Raw genomic sequence first — 19,293 nt, 5'->3', positions numbered from 1 at the left:
CGATTTGATTTCTTTGCTTCCGGTTTTCATAGTGCCGAGTAGAACTTTGTGCTAGGGTTTTTCCTTCCTTGCTCTGTTTGTCAAGCCGAACGGTTATACCTAATTGCATTAGAGTTTTGAGTTTTGGAATGGACATGCTCCAATTGTAGCAGACCGAACATCCCTTGTTTGAGGTCTTGTTTCTCCTTGTGTTTGAATCTGCCGTGAGTTCTATGTGGAAAGAATTGGGGGACTTTGGTTTTCTTTTGAGGTTCTGCCGTGAGCTTCACAAAGGAATAAAAAAAAAATCGTTTAGGCTAATTGAGCATGAGGCATGGTTCTGATACCTTAATTTTGGTGCCGGGTAGAATTGTATGCTAGGGTTGTTGTGTTATGCATTCTATCCTTAATTTTTGCTAGGGATTTTGCCATGCACAGTTGAGTTTCTGATTGGTTCTTTGCTGCCCTGTTTTGGATCATACCGTACAGATGGCTATGGTTATCCCATGTCGCTGCCATGAGTTCACTTAAGGATGCATTGTCTTGGCTTGCTGTTGAATGCTTTGAATTGTATGTTGTACATGAATTTCCTTGCTTTAACGTCATGTTGTACATAGTTAAAGTTGATTAGAGATTTGTTTTTACAGCATGTTTAAGAAGTTGAGTAGCATTCTATGTCTGTTTGTTTTTACAGCATGATTAGGATCACTAAAGGTAGCATCCTTTGTCTATTTTACAGCATGCTTAAGAAACCCTAAAGTTGTATTCTTTGTCTATGTTTTATAACATGATTAGAATCCCTAAAGTAGCATTTTTGCCCTATTTTACAGCATGTTTAGAAAGTCCAGATTTGCTTTCCTTTACTCTATTTTATAACAGGCTTAGGGAGTTCAGATTTGTTTTCCTTGGTGTTATTTTTATATAGCATGCTTGGTTAGTTGTAATCCTATACTTGTTAGATATATATCTAAAGGATTCTAATAAGCTCTAATAAAGGATTATGAGAAGTATGAGTAAAGAAAAAGACCAAGGTCTAATTAAAAAGAGATAACAGGTAAATTAAAGTAAGAGGCTAGTACCCGACATCCAAGAGCTTGTCGTTAAACAAATCCAGGTGACCATTTCCGAGGTCTTGGCCCTGGTAGACCGAGGTCTTCTCTTTTAGGATTGGTGGCTCGCAACCCCAACCTATTAGGGAACGCGCATGAGTTGGTACTAGGCCTGGGCCCAAGAAAAGAAAACCTAAGAAAAGAAAAGTTAAGTAAGAAGGAAGAAAGAAAAGAAAAGTTAAGTAAGAAGGAAGAAAGAAAGAAGAAGAAAGTAAAAGATAGAAATTAAAAGATTAATTTCTAACACAAGGATACAAGAAATGAAATAAGTTCCAAGCTTAGAATAAATAAGAATGGTTAGTTTCTTTGATTCTAAGTTTACATTGTTGGTTTCTTGTTATCCTGCTTGATACTGAGTATGATTTGTATTCTGTTCATTTTCTGTATACCATGAGCACATGCAGATATCTTTATTATTTCAGTTTCAGCACTTACGCATTTCATTTATGCATTTCGAGTTTTGTGAGATAGATTAGTACTTACTAAGCGTTTTCGCTTATAGATCTTGTTTTCTTTCCTCCTACTGCAGATAAAGGAAAAGCTAAGATATGAAGGGAGGCGACAGGGTGGTGGTGATGATGGATGTGTGTGGTGACTGAACTATGGAGAGGTCCAGAGGGGACTAGCAAGACTTATTTATTTAGAGTTTATGCCTAGTTTATTTTCCTTATTTCTGTTATGAAATTATGAGTTTATGATTGAGTTTGATGTGCATTGTAGCTTATTATGCTTCATTCTGGGAGCTTGAGTTTAGTTCATGTTGCTAGATTAGTTTTTGATTATGATATGATTTATTACTGCGTGGTTGTGAATAAATTGTGATCCAGCCGCATGTGGCTGTGTATATATCTTGTGTATTATAGATTTGGTCACCGGTACAGGGGAGACTCTGCCGAAATTTTTCGGTAGGGTTTCCATGTGATATTTAATCATACCGGTTAAGTAGAGTTAGTAGTTAAGTAACGGTCACCCTTAGAGAGTAGTAGTAAGAAGGGTGGTTGTTACAAATTAGGTTTGAATTAGGTTTAATAATTAATTGAATTTGATTAGGTTTGAATTAGGTTTGATAATTAATTGAATTAGGTTATTGAACCCATGTTAGATTCAAACTTAGCTTTGGGTTAATCTGTCACACCCCGGAGGAGTCCTTGTCCGAAGAAATTTTGGCAGCATTTCCCCTGTATGACGGACAATCTGAAACTTTACTACATCACCATATACCTCAGCCACATGCGGCTGGAACAAATAACAATAATAAACAAACTAAAATAATGACATCCACGCAGTTTGATAAGCAATGATAATAAGACTCAAAATCCACCCTACTCAACTACACCCATAAAGCTCAAAACTGATATCCTACTCCACTACACTCATAAAACACAAATCACAACGAACTTACTGTAAAATACCGGAAATGGGCATAACACCATAAGGGAATTTTCTGTAATTTTTGGAAATTTTTCGAGAATTTTTTGGAACTTGTATAGATGAGTTAACGGGGATAAAAACGGGGCCCGGGAAAGCTTGTTTAGGCTACCCCATTTAAGCGAGAAAAAGTTATTTTTCTTTTCCTTTTTATTTTATTTTCTCTTTTATTCTTATTTCTTCTCCATCGCCATTTCTTCCTCAAACCCGCGCCTCCTCTCCCGAGTTTTCTTCGACGCCGTGTGCCCGACTTTTCTTCCCTGTCGCAACTCGTGCCCTAACCACCTCGTGTAACGACCCGCCTTCTACTGGCTACGTTGTAAGGCCGGGGGTCACATTATGCTGTGCTAAGCTATTCTTAGTGTGCGGAAACTGAACAACTTAAGATTTTGCTAACTAATACAATTTCTTGGTTCTGTCTGTGCCAAGGGGTGCATTCTAAGGTATACATGGCGTATCCTACATCCCCTAAGGTTAAGTAACTAAACTACAAGGTTTCTTGGTCGAAACCCAGCTTCCCAATCGATTGGGAATGAACTCAATCGATTGAAAGCTATTGGATCGATCCGTGGATCGACTCCGTTTGCTACTGTATACGGAAACTTTGTTTGGATCGATCGGCTGATCGATCCAGACTGGTTGATCGATCCACTTATCGATTCAGCGTGCTACTGTGCACAGAATAATTTATGGATCGATCGGCTGATCGATTCAACTTAGTCAATCGATCCAGTGATCGATTCCGAAGCTCTCTGTTCACGAGAGCTAATTCCTCGATCGATCAGTTGATCGATCCCTTAACTTTCTGTTGGCGACAGAATGCGACTGGATCGATCGACGGATCGATCCAGAAGCTTACTGTTCACGGAAGTGGTTGCCCAATCGATCCGCTGATCGATTGAGGAGCCTCCAATCGATCGGCTGATCGATCGGGGTTTCTGATTTCGTATCAGGAGTCTGATTTCAGCACTGTTTCGTGCTCAAATCACATATATCAGTTCTAAATGGCTGGGAAACATCCTAATATCAAATAACTAGTATCCAAGCATGGCATTGTACATAATTCACTAGTTCATGGCATTTAACATACTAAGGTGCGGAATAATAAAATGCTAAAGAGTTCTAATGCTCAAAACACAACTTGTTGGATCCCTAAGATCTTTATTCCAAGTTCCTGCCCACACACATCTTTGTAGCATTGTCCTCCAGCCTCCGCTAATCCATCCTTCCTTTACTTTTATTTGCAGTATAAGGAAAATAAGTATCTGTAAGCTCGAGAGCTTAGTAAGAAACCATCTACCTCACAAAACATGCATACGATGCAATTTATGCTTTTAAAACATGCTATTTGAAATATATGCTGAACATTACCAAACATGGATGCTAAAACATGGCATAGTCACATACGATACATGGCAATCATAGCTAAGCATAAAACCATCATGTGGATCCATAAGAACTAAACTGAAATAAAAACTAAGCTACACTACTACTAACTGATGCTAAGCTGCTCTGTATTCACATAAACTATGCTGTGAAGTTTGAAAGCTATTTATCATAAATAGATGAAAATACATAATCATGCTACTGATGGGCCCGGCAACTGTACTTGCTGTGCGCGCATCCCTAACTAAACCCGGGGTTGCAAATTCCGAATCTAGTAGGGTTTACTAGGTTATCTAAACCTAGGGACGACTATGGGAGCCCAACCCAATGGACATCTAGTCCAGTACAGTGCCACTGCTAAAAGTAAAATACTGAACATAAGCTAATAATTCTTGTCTTGCTTTTACTAGGTTGTCTGAACCTAGAACTAGGTTATCTAAACCTAGAGGCGACTGTGGGAGCCCACCCATGGGACCGTAGTCCCATAAAAGCTGTAGTAAGACTAAATGTGCTATAAAATGCTTCTACTGCATTTATCTAACTATTGAAATGCCTATGGTGGCATTTTACTGAGCTAAGCATTAAAGCAAACACTTGGTGTGCGCTAATTCACACCCTATATACTGAAAATTCTGTATATGAATAAACTAATGCATAAAACGTACGAAGAGCTACTTATACTGCAGGTGAGGGGTTTCTTACATCCTGCGCTAGTTTTTCTTACGATCTGATCGCTAGGTTTTCCGGAAAAAACAATCTTCTCGACGACCCTCTTGCTTCCACGTGCTCTTCTCGCAGAGGGGAGCGTCCTCGTGTCGGAGTCGTCATCGGGAGGTGTTCTTGGAGCCTTTGGGATGGAACCCTAGCCCTTGGGGCTTGGTGCGCCGAGAGGAGAAGAGGAGGGAGAGGGGGCGGTGTGACTAGGGTTGAGGGAAAAGAATTGTCGTTAAAACAATTCTCCACTTAATAATTTTCCTATTTATATTAAGTGGGTAATTCGCCCAACTTAAATATAAATATAATTGATTCCCTTTCCTTTCAGCACGGCCCTGCTGGGTTCACTTGGTTACTAGAGTTATCTATAAGACTTAGAGTCCTATAGGTCTCGGGTTCAATTCCCGCTTAGGCTATTTTACGTTTCTATTTATTTTTGCTACTTCCACTACTCTAAAAATTCCATAAAAATATCCTAAAATTTCGGAAAAATACTAGGATATTTATAAAAGTCTTTTGAGAATTTTTGGGTGTCACACCTCGCGTCGACGCCTTCTTTCTTCTTCTCTCACACGACAACAAACCAAGGAAAAGCCCTAGATCTTCCTCTCTAGGCGTCGATTCCCGATTTCTCTCCTCTGGCTGACGCGACGCCAATCTTTGATCCATCTCTACCGCCGACCAAGCTTCGACCTCCCTTTCGGGATTATCTTCGGTCAAGGAGAGGTTTTGGTGCCGAGCCTCCACCTTTCGTCTCCTCCCCAACGTTGACGCCCTTGGATCGATTCGGTGCAAATCCGATCGTCGGCCGCCCTCCTCTCCTCTTGCTTAACCGTGCCCTAAGTGTATTGCCGGCTTGGGGTCTAATGTGTCGTGCCCTAGCATCGTCAACTTTCCCTCCGACCCTCCAGGCCGAAGATGTCACGAGCCTAGCACCAATCTATCTCTGTTTGTCGACAAGAACTCACGGGCCCTAGCTTTGGGCAGCCCCACAGTGTTAGTTTCAGATGTTGAATTCTTCTTCCCCTCATTGATATGGATTTGAGGTAGGTTGTGACTCTGTTTCTCATATTCTATTGTGGAGGAATTGATAATTGTCTGGATTTGGTTTATATAGCAAATTTGGGCTTCCAATCTGCTACGGCTAATCTTGGTTCAGTTGAGGGTTTTTAAAAGAGGAGGTTTGCTTGGTCCAAGTTGTTGGCATTTGGTAAGTTTTGGATAGATAATGTTGCTACTGGATTTTTGTAGTAAATAAACTTTATGGTTGTTTCTCTTATCCTCTTTTGTCTAGGCAATGCGGAGGTTTCCAACAAGAGTAGTTGTGTTCTTCTGAGGATTTCCAGCAGTTACGATCCCTAGCTGTGGATAAGCAGTGGCTGTAAGCGAACGTAAGGTCAGTGAGTACGCTTTCTAGTGGTGATTTGTGTATCTCATCTCAGTATTGTGTTGATTGGGTGTTTCCTTTTTGGATCCGGGCAATGAAGAGGTGTCCGGCAAGAGCTGTGGTGTTTCCAGCAGTAGCTACATCATTCCGGCAGCAACCTTTTCGGCTGTGAATTTGGATAAGATGCTATGATTAATTAGGTTTATTGTAAGTCCTAATTCAAATGGATTTTTTAGAATCGATTGAGGAGTTAGATGATCCAATTAGGGTTTATAATTGGATGTGGATTTAGGTTAGTTTCTCAGGGATTTGATTTAGCTAATTAATTTATATGTAATTAGCTAAATCTAGATATCATGTATTACAGGACTCTGATTTGCGACGAGTTGCCTTACATGGGATTTCCTTTGGCATGTGCGATATTTGAGGCAGGTACCTCTTGACTTATCTTTTATGATATTATCATTTGGATATGCATAGTATTTTATAGCTACAAGCAATGATCATGTTTGCCTTTGGTATGTCACAGTTTGATACCCATAGCATGTTTTATTTTGTCGCTTGTTATGTATCCATGTTTATACCTTGTGATTATTGCCATGAGTACCTTAGTTCCTAGAGTAAGTGACATACCATGCTTTACTGAGTTTAGGACTAGATTCTGGATTTTTATTATCTGACATGTGTATCTATATTTTTATAACATACCTGATCTGTGTACCTAGATCTTTTACTTTGATCCATGTACATTGTTGGTACATATTTTATGGAGGTGGATATGTTCAGGACCTAAGTTGTTATTTGATATACCCTAGATCTGTGGATTTGACTTACTTGTACTAGGGTACACATTTTTATATATATGTGGATTTGGTTCAGGATATTGTCATGCTTAGTTTCATGCACCATTCGCATGATTGCATACTGCGTGATAGGTTGCTCCATTATTGTAGAGCATATCGCCAGTTTCATCACTGTTTGGTGCTCCGTTGGTCCGCTCATGGGTAGCGTGACGCAGCGTAGTAGCACATCAGTTTTTGCTCTGTTCGGTGCTCCGTTGGTCCGCTCATGGGTAGTGTGATGCAGCGTGGTAGCACGTCAGGGATTCCTCCCCATCATAGTGTACCGGGAGATGAGAGCATTGCGCTCCCCCATTTATGATTTGGGGTAGGAGTATGTGTGTACTTCGACAGCATCCCGTCCATTCGGTCACTCATCAGGAGCAGTGACGTCAGAGTGCACGGTTGTCACAGCCCTACCCACTCAGTCTCACCATTGTGTGTGAGATGACTGACTGACGTCAGGGGTGACCATGTCATTGGCAACATATGCATTTATTGCATTTATTTGCTTGTGATTGCTGCACTTATATGCTGCATTTTGGTGGATGCATTTGTTTGACATGCATACAGGAGGCATATTGTGTATCTGGTTTGACGACCCTTTTGTTCTGGTGAGTACAGCTTCCTCAGTTACCTTTCAGTTTTACATATTTCCTATATATGATTAGGAAGCTGTATTCCATGTTTATTGCTGTTAAATATATCTTACTAGACATGTCTATTGGTATTCGCTGAGTTGTTGAACTCACCTCCGTGGACATTATCTTTTTCAAGTACTAGATTGTTTATGGTGTCGCTTGGAGTATCCTGCCTGCTGGTCCCCATGTCACCTCAGAAGATCTGTCTTCGCTGTTATCCATTTGTACTTTGGTATTTGTGTATCTAGCTTACATTTCGGTTTTGTTCCGGAGTGGTGTTTTGTGGTGTGGTGTAAGCCTAGCCGACTAGCATGTCATGTATTTTGGTTTTTCTATTGTTTTTCTGCTGTGTTTTGGATTTTTGTTCCAGCCGAGTGGGCTGATGATTTAAACTGCGTGGATGACTTTGTGTTATATTTTTATTACTGTTATTGTTCCGGTCGTGTTGGCCGAGGTATATGTGGCCTGGAGGGCTTTGTATAAATGTTTCAGATTGTCACCCGTACAGGGGAGGTGCTGCCGAAATTTCTTCAGACAGGAACTCCTCCGGGGCGTGACAATTTAGTGGTATCAGAGCAGGTATACGATACTTGCTATGTGTTTTGGATTTTCGAGATTTATCTAATACCAATTTATTTGGTATCAGAGTACGGTACGAGTTTTATATCCCGTGTTTTGGATTTCATGTTTTAGTCTTCTTGATGTGACATTTTGGGTTTTGGGACCTGGCAGCGACAGGACATCTCTAAGCTATAGGAGGTATGTTGGTATGTGTTATCCTACCTTTTTGGTTAGTATATGCACTGTTGACTATTATAGTTTATGACATGTATTAGTATTCTTTATTAGTACCTGTCTGGTTGTTGTAGCATATATTATATGTGATGGGTTAGCCACTGATCTTGATTGATTTTAATAGTGATCAAGGATTACAGTCTCTAGTGATTTTCCATATCATATCACCCGTAGTTTTAGCTTCTGTTATTACTTTTTGGTTAGCAGATTGAGGCACATACCAGCCTCTGCTATTATTAGCTGGGTAGTGGATAGTATCTATATCTTTATGTTGACCTAGCCAGTAGTATATCATTTATTCTTAGTTAATTTCATCAGTAAACATTGATTTACTCTTGTTAGATCGGTTAGTAGAAGATTGATTTATGTTTGTCGACTTGGGTAGTCATAGATTGATATACCTTAGTAGCTTGTAGAGGATTAAGGTATTCTTGATTAGTTAGTAGATGACTGATTTAGCTTTATTGGTCCGATCAGTAGAGGATTGTCATACTCTAATTTTGGAGGTTTGAATCTTTGGGTTATTTGTGCTTAGTTTGGTATCTAGAGCACATTTGAGTACATGTTTTGTACTGACATGGAAAAGACTGAATTTACCGTATATCATTGTCGATTTGGGTCAGTTTATAGAGGATCGATGTATCCTATTCCATGGGTACGTTAATTTTTGACTGTGTGTACCTAGTTGGATAACTTAGAAGGTAGTATAGGGAATATCAGGTTGATTGGATTAAATATGCTGGTTCTGCATATTTATGTGGTGTGTGCATATGATTATTGTGGGTTGTAAGAGTGTTATGATGGACGGTTTAATTGCATGTAGTGGGTGTATACTTTTCCAGTTATAATTGTTGTGGGTTTCTGATAGATTATACCCGAGTGGTCTGATTGGTTTATTGGAGGTATTTTGTCGATTAAATCTATGTTGTGAAATGTGTACATGTGTTTGAGTGTCATATTGGAAGTATCTAGTCGACTACATCGGTGTTGTGATATATACATATGTGTTTGGTGTGGTATCTGAGGTATCTTGTTGATTAGGTGTGATTTGTGAGTGCACCTGGGTTTAGTATGCCTTATTGGAAGTATATGTTGATTATACTCTTGGCATATGTGTATATATGTCATGTGAGTGTTGTTTGAGGGGTATTGTTGATTTTACCTACGATGATATATGCACCCGGGTTCGGTATGCATTGTTGGAGGTATCACGATGATTTATACCTATGTTGTGAGTATGTTTGGTGTGTACTAATTGGAGGATTATGTCGATCATACATATGTTGTGTGTGCATGTGTGCCAGGTGTATGGTGGGTAGCATCATGATGATTCTACCTATGTTGAATGTAGAATGCTGAGTGTTTACATTATGTTATTGGTTGTATTACCCTGTCAACTAATTTTCTTATTAGTGGGTGATCAACCCACTAGGATGATGATAGAGTTAACTATGGATTTGATTTGCTTACTAGGTTGTTTATACCTTTGGCTGCCCACAGTGATATGTGGTTGAGTGATCTCGTGCAGCCTCTAGTTGGATAGTTAGGTGCCTGGAACACTTATGGATCGTTTGTGGTGGAGCGGAGCTCCCACATATTATTGTTGGTTTGTGGTAGAGCGTTGCTCTTACATATTTTGGATTGTTGTGGTGGAGCGTTGCTCCCACATATTACAGATGGTTTGTGGTGGAGCGTTGCTCCCACATATTACAGATTGTTTGTGGTAGAGCGTTGCTCCCACATATGTGGTATTTTCTGTGATGGAGCGTTGCTCTCACACTGAGGATCTATTCTTGGTGATTTATATCGTTGGTGATCAGATTTCTGACTTGTTGTCGGGAATCTTATCGTTAGGAATGTCTGTGATACAGACATTATGTGGCTTGGTTTTACCATTAGGGCTTGCGGAGCCTTAGATGTTTTAAGGGACTCGATGATTTTGGTATGTCTATGATGTTTGGATCGGTTTCCATTGTCTTTGTTGACGATGTTGTGATTTAATACGGATCCAAGGTGAGTCACGTACACCACCTTTGCATAGTTCTAGAGATGTTTCGATGGGAACATCTATATGCGAAGTTCAGTAGTGCGTATTTTGATTGTCTTCTGTGAGATATTTGAGACATACGGTCACCAGTAGGAGTATACCGTGGTTCCATAGGAGATAGAGGTTGTTACCGTTGGAAGTAGACAAAGTCTATATAGGAAGCTCGCAACTTCCTCTATTTGGCTCGATATTTCCGGAGATACGTTGAGGGTTTCTCTCGGATAGCTATGTAACTGACACGCCTGACCAGGAAAGGCATGAAGTTCACGTGGTCCGAGGACTACGAGACCAGCTTCCAGGAGCTGAAGCGGAGATTAGTGTCGAATTCAGTTTTGGTTTTACCTTCTGGAGAGGACAGATTTGTATTCTACACTGACGCTTCTTTTCAGGGTTTGGGCGATATTTTGATGCAGCACGGCAGGGTAGTCTCCTATACTTCTCGACAGTTGAAGGAGTATGAGGAGAACTACCCAGTACATGACTTGTGGCTGGCCGCCATTATTTTGCCTTGAAGATTTGGCAACAGCATCTATTCGGTATTACATTTGAGATTCTCACTGACCATAAGAGTCTCAAATATCTGTTCACTTAGAAAGAAACTAAATCTCCGACTGAGGAGAAGGATGGAATTCCTGAAAGATTACGATTTGTACCATTAGCTATTACCCGGGGAAAGCTAATGTGATTGCCGATGCACTCAGCAGGAAGTCCAGAGGGACTTTGGCTTGCCACCGAGTTTCAGTTACAGACTTGGTTCAGGGCTTCTTCGAATTAGACCTTGAGGAGCAGGGACGGACAGAGCAGGGTATTCTTGTTACCATGGTTGCTCAGTCGTCGATCAGGACGAGGATCCGATAGGCCAGGCTGGTGATCAACATTTGTAATTTATTGGCAGTCAGATAGCTTCCGGTAAGCAGACCGAGTTCACACGAGACGAGGAGGGTATTATATACTTTCGAGGCAGATTATGCGTACCTAAGTCTCACCCAATTTTGTAGGAGCTACTTCAGAAGGCTCACCGCTCTTGATTTACGATCCACTCCGGCGGTACCCGTATGTATCGAGGTTTGAGGTGTTCCTATTGGTGGAACGGAATGAAGAAAGACATTGTGGATTTTGTAGCTAGATGTCTTGGTTGTCAGCAGGCGAAGGTTGAACACCAGAGACCTGCCGGTTTACTTCAACGGATTCCTATTTTCGAGTGGAAATGGGAACACATTACCATGAACTTTGTGGTGATGCCTAGGACACGACGAGGTCATGACGCGATTTGGATAACGTTGAGAGATTTACCAAATCAGGCACTTCTTAGCGATCCAGAAGACTGATTCCCTGGATCGATTAGCAGATTTGTATTGTCGGGAGATTATCAGATTGCATGGTGTTCCGTTGACTATTATTTCGGATAGAGACCCCGGTTCACGTCTCATTTTTGACAGAGTCTGCAGCAGGCCTTGGGCACGCAGCTCTGTTTCAATACAACTTTCCATCCGCAGACAGATGGACAGTTAGAGCGGACCATTCAGACTCTAGAGGACTTGCTGAGGTCTTGTGTATTGGATTTTGGAGGCAGTTGGGAGGACCATTTGTCATTGGTAGAGTTGCCTACAACAACGGTTGAATTTGGCTATCCAGATGCCACCGTTTGAAGCGTTGTATGGTAGGCCTTGTCCGACACCCACCCTCTGGGATGAGGTTGGGGATGCCCAGTTGTTGGGACCTCATAGAGCTCAGTATGAGGCAGAGTTGGTCCGTATTATCAAACAGAGGATGTCAAAGTCGCACGACCGCCAAAAGAGTTATGCGGATCGGAGACGTAGACCCCTGTAGTTCTCTACAGACGACCATGTTCTACGGGTCTCATTCACGAAAGAGATGAAGAGATTTGGCCTCAGAGATAAGCTAGCTCTGCGATACATTGGACCTTTCCAGATCTTGGAGAGGATTGGCGCAGTAGCTTATCGTCTAACACTACCACCGTCCCTGGCAGGCGTTCACGATGTATTCCACGTATCCATGCTGAGGAGATACGTACCCGACCCAACGCATGTGCTGACAGATATCTCAGTTCCAGTTTAGCCTAACGTCACTTATGAGGAGATTCCAGTACGGATTCTGGACCGGAAGGAGTGTCAGTTGCGGAACAAGACAATCCGATTGGTTAAAGTCGAATGGCAGCATCATTCCAACGAGGAGGCTACTTGGGAGCTCGAGGATACTATCCGAGCTCGATATCCTCATCTTTTCACGTGAGGTATGTGATTCAGTTTACCGTTCAGCATTTATACTTTCTGTCTATTATTAGTACTTGCTGATGGTAGATAACGAAATTTGGGGACCAAATTTTTATTAGTGGGGGAGAATGTAAAATACAGGAAATGGGCATAACACCATAAGGAAATTTTTGGAAATTTTTCGGGAATTTTTTGGAACTCGTATGGACGAGTTAACAGGGATAAAAATGAGGTCCGGGAAAGCCTGTTTAGGCTCCCCATTTAAGCGAGGAAAATTTATTTTTCTTTCCCTTTTTATTTTCTTTTCTCTTTTATTCTTATTTCTTCTCCATCGCCATTTCTTCCTCAAACCCGCGCCTCCTCTCCCGAGTTTTCTTCGATGTCGTGTGCCCAACTTTTCTTCCCTGTCGCGACCCGTGCCCTAACCACCTCGCGCCGATGCCTTCTTTCTTCTTCTCTCACGCTACAACAAGCCAAGGAAAAGCCCTAGATCTTCCTCTCTAGGCGCTGATGCCCGATTTCTCTCCTCTGGCTGACGCGACGCCAATCTTTGATCCATCTCTACTGCCAACCAAGCTTCGACCTCCCTTTCGGAGTTATCTTCGGTCAAGGAGAGGTTTTGGTGCCGAGCCTCCACCTTTCGTCTCCTCCCCAACGTCGACGCCCTTGGATCGATTTGGTGCAAATCCGATCGTCAGCCGCCCTCCTCTCCTCTTGCTTAACCGTGCCCTAAGTTCATTGCCAGCTTGGGGTCTACTGTGTCGTGCCCTAGCATCGTCGACTTTCCCTCCGACCCTCCAGGCCAAAGATGTCGCGAGCCTAGCACCAATCTATCTCTGTTTGTCGGCAAGAACTAACGGGCCCTAGCTTTGGGCAGCGCCACAGTGTTAGTTTCGGATGCTGAATTCTTCTTCCCCTCATTGATATGGATTTGAGGTAGGTTGTGACTCTGTTTCTCATATTCTATTGTGGAGGAATTGATAATTTTCTGGATTTGGTTTATATAGCAGATTTGGGCTTTCAATCTGCTACGGCTGATCTTGGTTCAGTTGAGGGTTTTTAAAAGAGGAGGTTTGCTTGGTCCAAGTTGTTGGCATTTGGTAAGTTTTGGATAGATAATGTTGCTACTGGATTTTTGTAGTAAATAAACTTTATGGTTGTTTCTCTGATCCTCTTTTGTTTAGGCAATGCGGAGGTTTCCAACAAGAGTAGTTGTGTTCTTCCGAGGATTTCCAGCAGTTACGATCCCTAGCTGTGGATAAGCAGTGGCTGTAAGCGAACGTAAGGTCAGTGGGTACGCTTTCTAGTGGTGATTGGGTGTTTCCTTTTTGGATCCGGGCAATGAAGAGGTGTCCGACAAGAGCTGAGGTGTTTCCAGCAGCAGCTACATCTTTCCGGCAGCAACCTTTTCGGTTGTGAATTTGGGTAAGATGCTATGATTGATTAGGTTTATTGTAAGTCCTAATTCAAATGGATTTGTTAGAATCGATTGAGGAGTTAGATGATCCAATTAGGGTTTATAATTGGATGTGGATTTAGGTTAGTTTCTCGGGGATTTGATTTAGCTAATTAATTTATATGTAATTAGCTAAATCTGGATATCATGTATTACAGGACTCTGATTTGCGACGAGTTGCCTTACGTGGGATTTCCTTTGGCATGCGTGATATTTGAGGCGGGTACCTCTTGACTTATCTTTTATGATATTATCATTTGGATATGCATAGTATTTTATAGCTACAAGCAATGATCATGTTTGCCTTTGGTATGTCACAGTTTGATACCCATAGCATGTTTTATTTTGTCGCTTGTTATGTATCCATGTTTATACCTTGTGATTATTGCCATGACTACCTTAGTTCCTTGAGTAAGTGACATACCATGCTTTACTGAGTTTAGGACTAGATTCTGGATTTTTATTATCTGACATGTGTATCTATATTTTTATAACATACCTGATCTGTGTACCTAGATCTTTTACTTTGATCCATGTACATTGTTGGTACATATTTTATGGAGGTGGATATGTTCAGGACCTAGGTTGTTATACCATAGAGGACCTGTATACCCTAGATCTGTGGATTTGACTTACTTGTACTAGGGTACACATTTTTATATATATGTGGATTTGGTTCAGGATTTGTCATGCTTAGTTTCATGCACCATTCGCATGATTGCATGCTGCGTGATAGGCTGCTCCATTATTGTAGAGCATATCGTCAGTTCCATCACTATTCGGTGCTCCGTTGGTCCGCTCATGGGTAGCGTGACGCAGCGTGGTAGCACGTCAGTTTTTGCTCTGTTCGGTGCTCCGTTGGTCCGCTCATGGGTAGTGTGACGCAGCGTGGTAGCACGTCAGAGATCCCTCCCCGTCATCGTGTACCGGGAGATGAGAGCATTGCGCTCCCCCATTTATGATTTGGGGTAGGAGTATGTGTGTACTCCGACAGCATCCCGTCCATTCGATCACTCATCAGGAGCTGTGACGTCAGAGTGCACGGTTGTCACAGCCCTACCCACTCAGTCTCACCATTGTGTGTGAGATGACTGACTGGCGTCAGGGGTGACCATGTCATTGGCACCATATGCATTTATTGCATTTATTTGCTTGTGATTGTTGCACTTATATGCTACAATTTGGTGGATGCATTTGTTTGACATGCATATAGGAGGCATATTGTGTATCTAGTTTGACGACCCTTTTGCTCTGGATAGGAGTTCCTGGTGAGTACAGCTTCCTCAGTTACCTTTCAGTTTTGCATATTTCTTATATATGATTAGGAAGCTGTATTCCATGTTTATTGCTATTAGATATATCTTAGTAGACATGTCTATTGGTATTCGCTGAGTTGTTGAACTCACCTCCGTGGACATTATCTTTTTCAGGTACCAGATTGTTTATGGTGTCGCTTGGAGTATCCTGCCTGCTGGTCCCCATGTCACCTCAAAAGATCTATCTTCGTGTTGTCCATTTGTACTTTGGTATTTGTGTATCTAGCTTGCGTTTCGGTTTTGTTCCGAAGTGGTGTTTTGTGGTGTGGTGTAAGCCTAGCCGGCTAGCATGTCATGTATTTTGATTTTTCTATCATTTTTCTGCTGTGTTTTAGATTTTTGTTCCAGTCGAGTGGGCTGATGATATAAACTGCATGGATGACTTTGTGTTATATTTTTATTACTGTTATTGTTCCGGCCGTGTTGGGTGAGGTATATGTGGCCCGGAGGGCTTTGTATAAATGTTTCGTATTGTCACCCGTACAGGGGATGTGCTGCCAAAATTTCTTCGGACAGGAACTCCTCCGGGGCGTGACACTTACCTCTTCTGCCCTCTAGGCAGGCATGTAGTAAAACATATCGAATAAAAATCCATCGACAAGTACAATCCATACAAGCTCCAAGTATCAAACCAAAACAAGTCTAAACATGGTCCAATAAAGAAGAAAACCAAAAGATCAACAATGCCCTCGTGGTCTGCAGGGGACTAGCAACTAGAACTCTCTCCTGACAGCATCAACCTGAAATAGCAACGGAGGAGGGTATGAGTCCAACACTCAGTAGGTACAACTGATATACATAGTAAGGAAATAACATCTAGTACTAATCATGCGTACAGACTCCTGACATAATAAGGATAAATGCAAACTGAGACAAACAGGAGCATAACTGTACTAACCAGGACCAGGTATAAATATCACCGAGTCTTCAGACCAAGAAGTATCAATATCCTGTATGCATGTCAAGCATATGCATCCATCCAAATGCAGCAAATAAAATGCAGCAAACACAAACACAACCAATAAATGCATCATGCATATGATGCCCATGGCATGTCCTGGTCACCCCTACTCTCCAGTCAGCCGTCTCACACACGATAGTGAGACCGAGTGGGTAGGGCTGTGACAACCGTGCACTCTGTCATCACTACTCCTAATGAGTGATCGAGTGAACGGGATGCTGTCGGAGTACACCTATCCTCCTACCCCAAATCATAAATGGGGGAGCTCAATGCTCTCATCTCCCAGTACACGATGACGGGGAGGGATCCCTGTCCTATTACAACATTGCGTCACACTAACCCATGAGTGGACCAACGGAGCCCTTGACAGAGCAACTGCTGCAACACATCCTGCCTGAATATACCACTAACCCACGAGTGGTCGTGTGTGCAAATACATGTAACTGGCGATGTGCTCAACAATAATGGAGCCGACAATCGCACAGCATGCAATCATGCGAATGGTGCATGACACTAAGCATGGCAATATACTGAACCAATCAACATACATATATGATCTGCACCATAGTCAATAAAACATATCAAGGGTACACAGATCAAATAAGATATCACACCTAGGTCCTGAACATGGTGAAGCATGATTATATCACTACCCCTATAAGCATGTATAATCAGGTAAGTAATAACATGAGATGCAAAACAAGTAATCAACCAAGCATGTAACAGGTATCGGGTAGTGACTAACCGAAGCAAATAAGAAACATAATTATTGTTATTTGTTAAATTCACTATTATGCATATCAAAGACATAAAGTCAAAATTACCCGCCTCCAAATCGAAAAGTCCAAACTGGTAGTCGAGATACACGTCTCGCGTTAAAGTCCTGTATCGAACATATAGATATATTTTATTTAGCTGCAATTCTAATAAATAGCTAAATAAAACCTCCAGCCCTAAAATTAGGGTAAAACGCTAATCATACCAGTAGACAAATTCCAAACCTATTCCATATATATATATAACCAACTTAAACTTAACTAAGTTTATGTATTATTCATTTCTTATCTTTTTCATAGCTCCAATTAGGTGCATGTTGTAACAAAAGAAATTACTTTCTCTACGCCTTACCTCAATTCACCTCGATTCGCAGCCGTGACTATTGATCTGCAGCATGGAAGTTTACTGCCGGATAGAGAAATCACTGCTGGAAACCAAGAACAACTCCACCGCAAGTCTTACTTCACCTCACGATCTCAATTCTAGCACCACCGCAACAAAGTACCTCTACCTCACAGCCTTGATTGTTGTTCCACAACACACAATCCTGCAGAACAGAATCTAATGGTGGTTGACTGGTACCTAGTCCAGCAGCGACAGCAAAATCTAGGGCACGAAATGTACCTCTCGTGTTGGGCGTCGCAGGAGGGGAGAGGGATCGGGAGGCAGAGGAGGGAAGGCCGGCGGTAGGGCACTCCTCGGAGGGGTAGCCGGCAACGGTGCTAGGGCACGAAGGTCGGTTGTGAGGGTCGGCTCGGGCAGCACAGAGGGAAGGAGGACGGCACTAGAGCAAAGTGAAGGGCTCTGCTCGGCTGTGATCGCGCGTCGCCGGCGCTTGGACAGGGAGGAAGAAGGGAGGCGGCGTCGGTCGGCGGTGGCTCGGCACCTAGGGAAAATCGGCTGGTCGCGAGAGATGAGAAAGGAAGGAGGGTTCGGCTTGGGAAGGAGAAGAGAAGCAAAACCCTTGCCGAGGGGTTTTGTACTCGGGTGGGGGAGAAACCGTCGGCGCCGGTTAGGGCTTCGGCGTCGGCACGCGCGGGGGAGGAGTCGGGCACACAGCGTCGAAGAGAAACCGGAGGAAAAGAAGAAAAAAATAAAGAAAAGAAATAAAAGAAAATAAAAGAAAAAGTAAACTTTTCCTCGCTTAAATGGGTAGCCTAAACAGGCTTTCCCGGGCCCCGTTTTTATCCCCGTTAACTCGTTCGTACGAGCTCTGAAAAAATCTCAAAAAATTTCCAAAAATTTTAGAAAATTCCCTTATTAATATTTACCTATTTTCGGTATTATACATAATCAAGCAGGCTTCATAAGGATAAGCTTTCATTTCAGTGGCGAGGCATATGACCTACTTGGATATCATTAGACCACTTGCTGAAGGCTTTCCAAACTGTTCCCGCCCAAGAAACTTAATACTAAATTTTGGTCTAACTAGCCCATGTGAGACTGGGGTAGCTTTGGTCAGATCCACTAAGTCTAGTGCACCAGCTAGAATTCCATATTCAGCCTAGACATGCCTTCAACAAAGTTTCCTTGACGTACTATCATCCCAATCCATTCCGGTGCTATGTTGTTAAGGTTTGGTAAACCTTTTTCTTCTAACCGTTCTAAGCAGAAATATACCTAGTCCTAAGTATTGAGTTTTGTTTAATCAAGTTGGTTGGATTATTTTTCTAATTGCTCCCCCTGAGTCATAGCTTAGATAAGGTCTATCTAAGTAATGGATTTGACTCTTAGGGACCAAGTAGTGGTTTGGTTTAATTGGTTTGGTTAAGTGTTTTATTTGAACCCATGCTTGGACTTAACTTCTAACATTTTGACTGATTAGAGACATGTATGATTTGTTTGTTTTGTTCGGTTTATAGCCAAGCCCCGATTTGTTGTACACGGCTCGTTGCGATCCAAGTACCATTTTTAGACACTTGGATCCCATTTCGAACCTTTCAAAAGTTTTCTTGAGTCGCTCGACTTGACCTTTCAAATTGGAATTTTCTTCCTCAAGTTTTTCTACTTGAGTCGAAGTTCCGAGTTGAACTTGGTTAGTCGAGTCACTCAAGTTAACTTGTTGCTTAAGGTGGTATATTTCCTTAAGTAACAAGTCATTTTGTTTTTCCGATTTTGTTAATTTTTTAAACAAATATTTAACTACTTTAAGCAAATTAGACTTGGAATAAATCGTTACCATATTTGGATCTTCCAATCCAGGGCTTCTCTCAGAATCGAGGTC

The sequence above is a fragment of the Zingiber officinale genome, chromosome 4A, assembly GCF_018446385.1.
Source record: "Zingiber officinale cultivar Zhangliang chromosome 4A, Zo_v1.1, whole genome shotgun sequence".
Classification (NCBI taxonomy): Eukaryota; Viridiplantae; Streptophyta; class Magnoliopsida; order Zingiberales; family Zingiberaceae; genus Zingiber; species Zingiber officinale.
The sequence above is the reverse complement of the archived record's forward strand: the minus strand, read 5'-3'. Positions refer to the sequence as shown.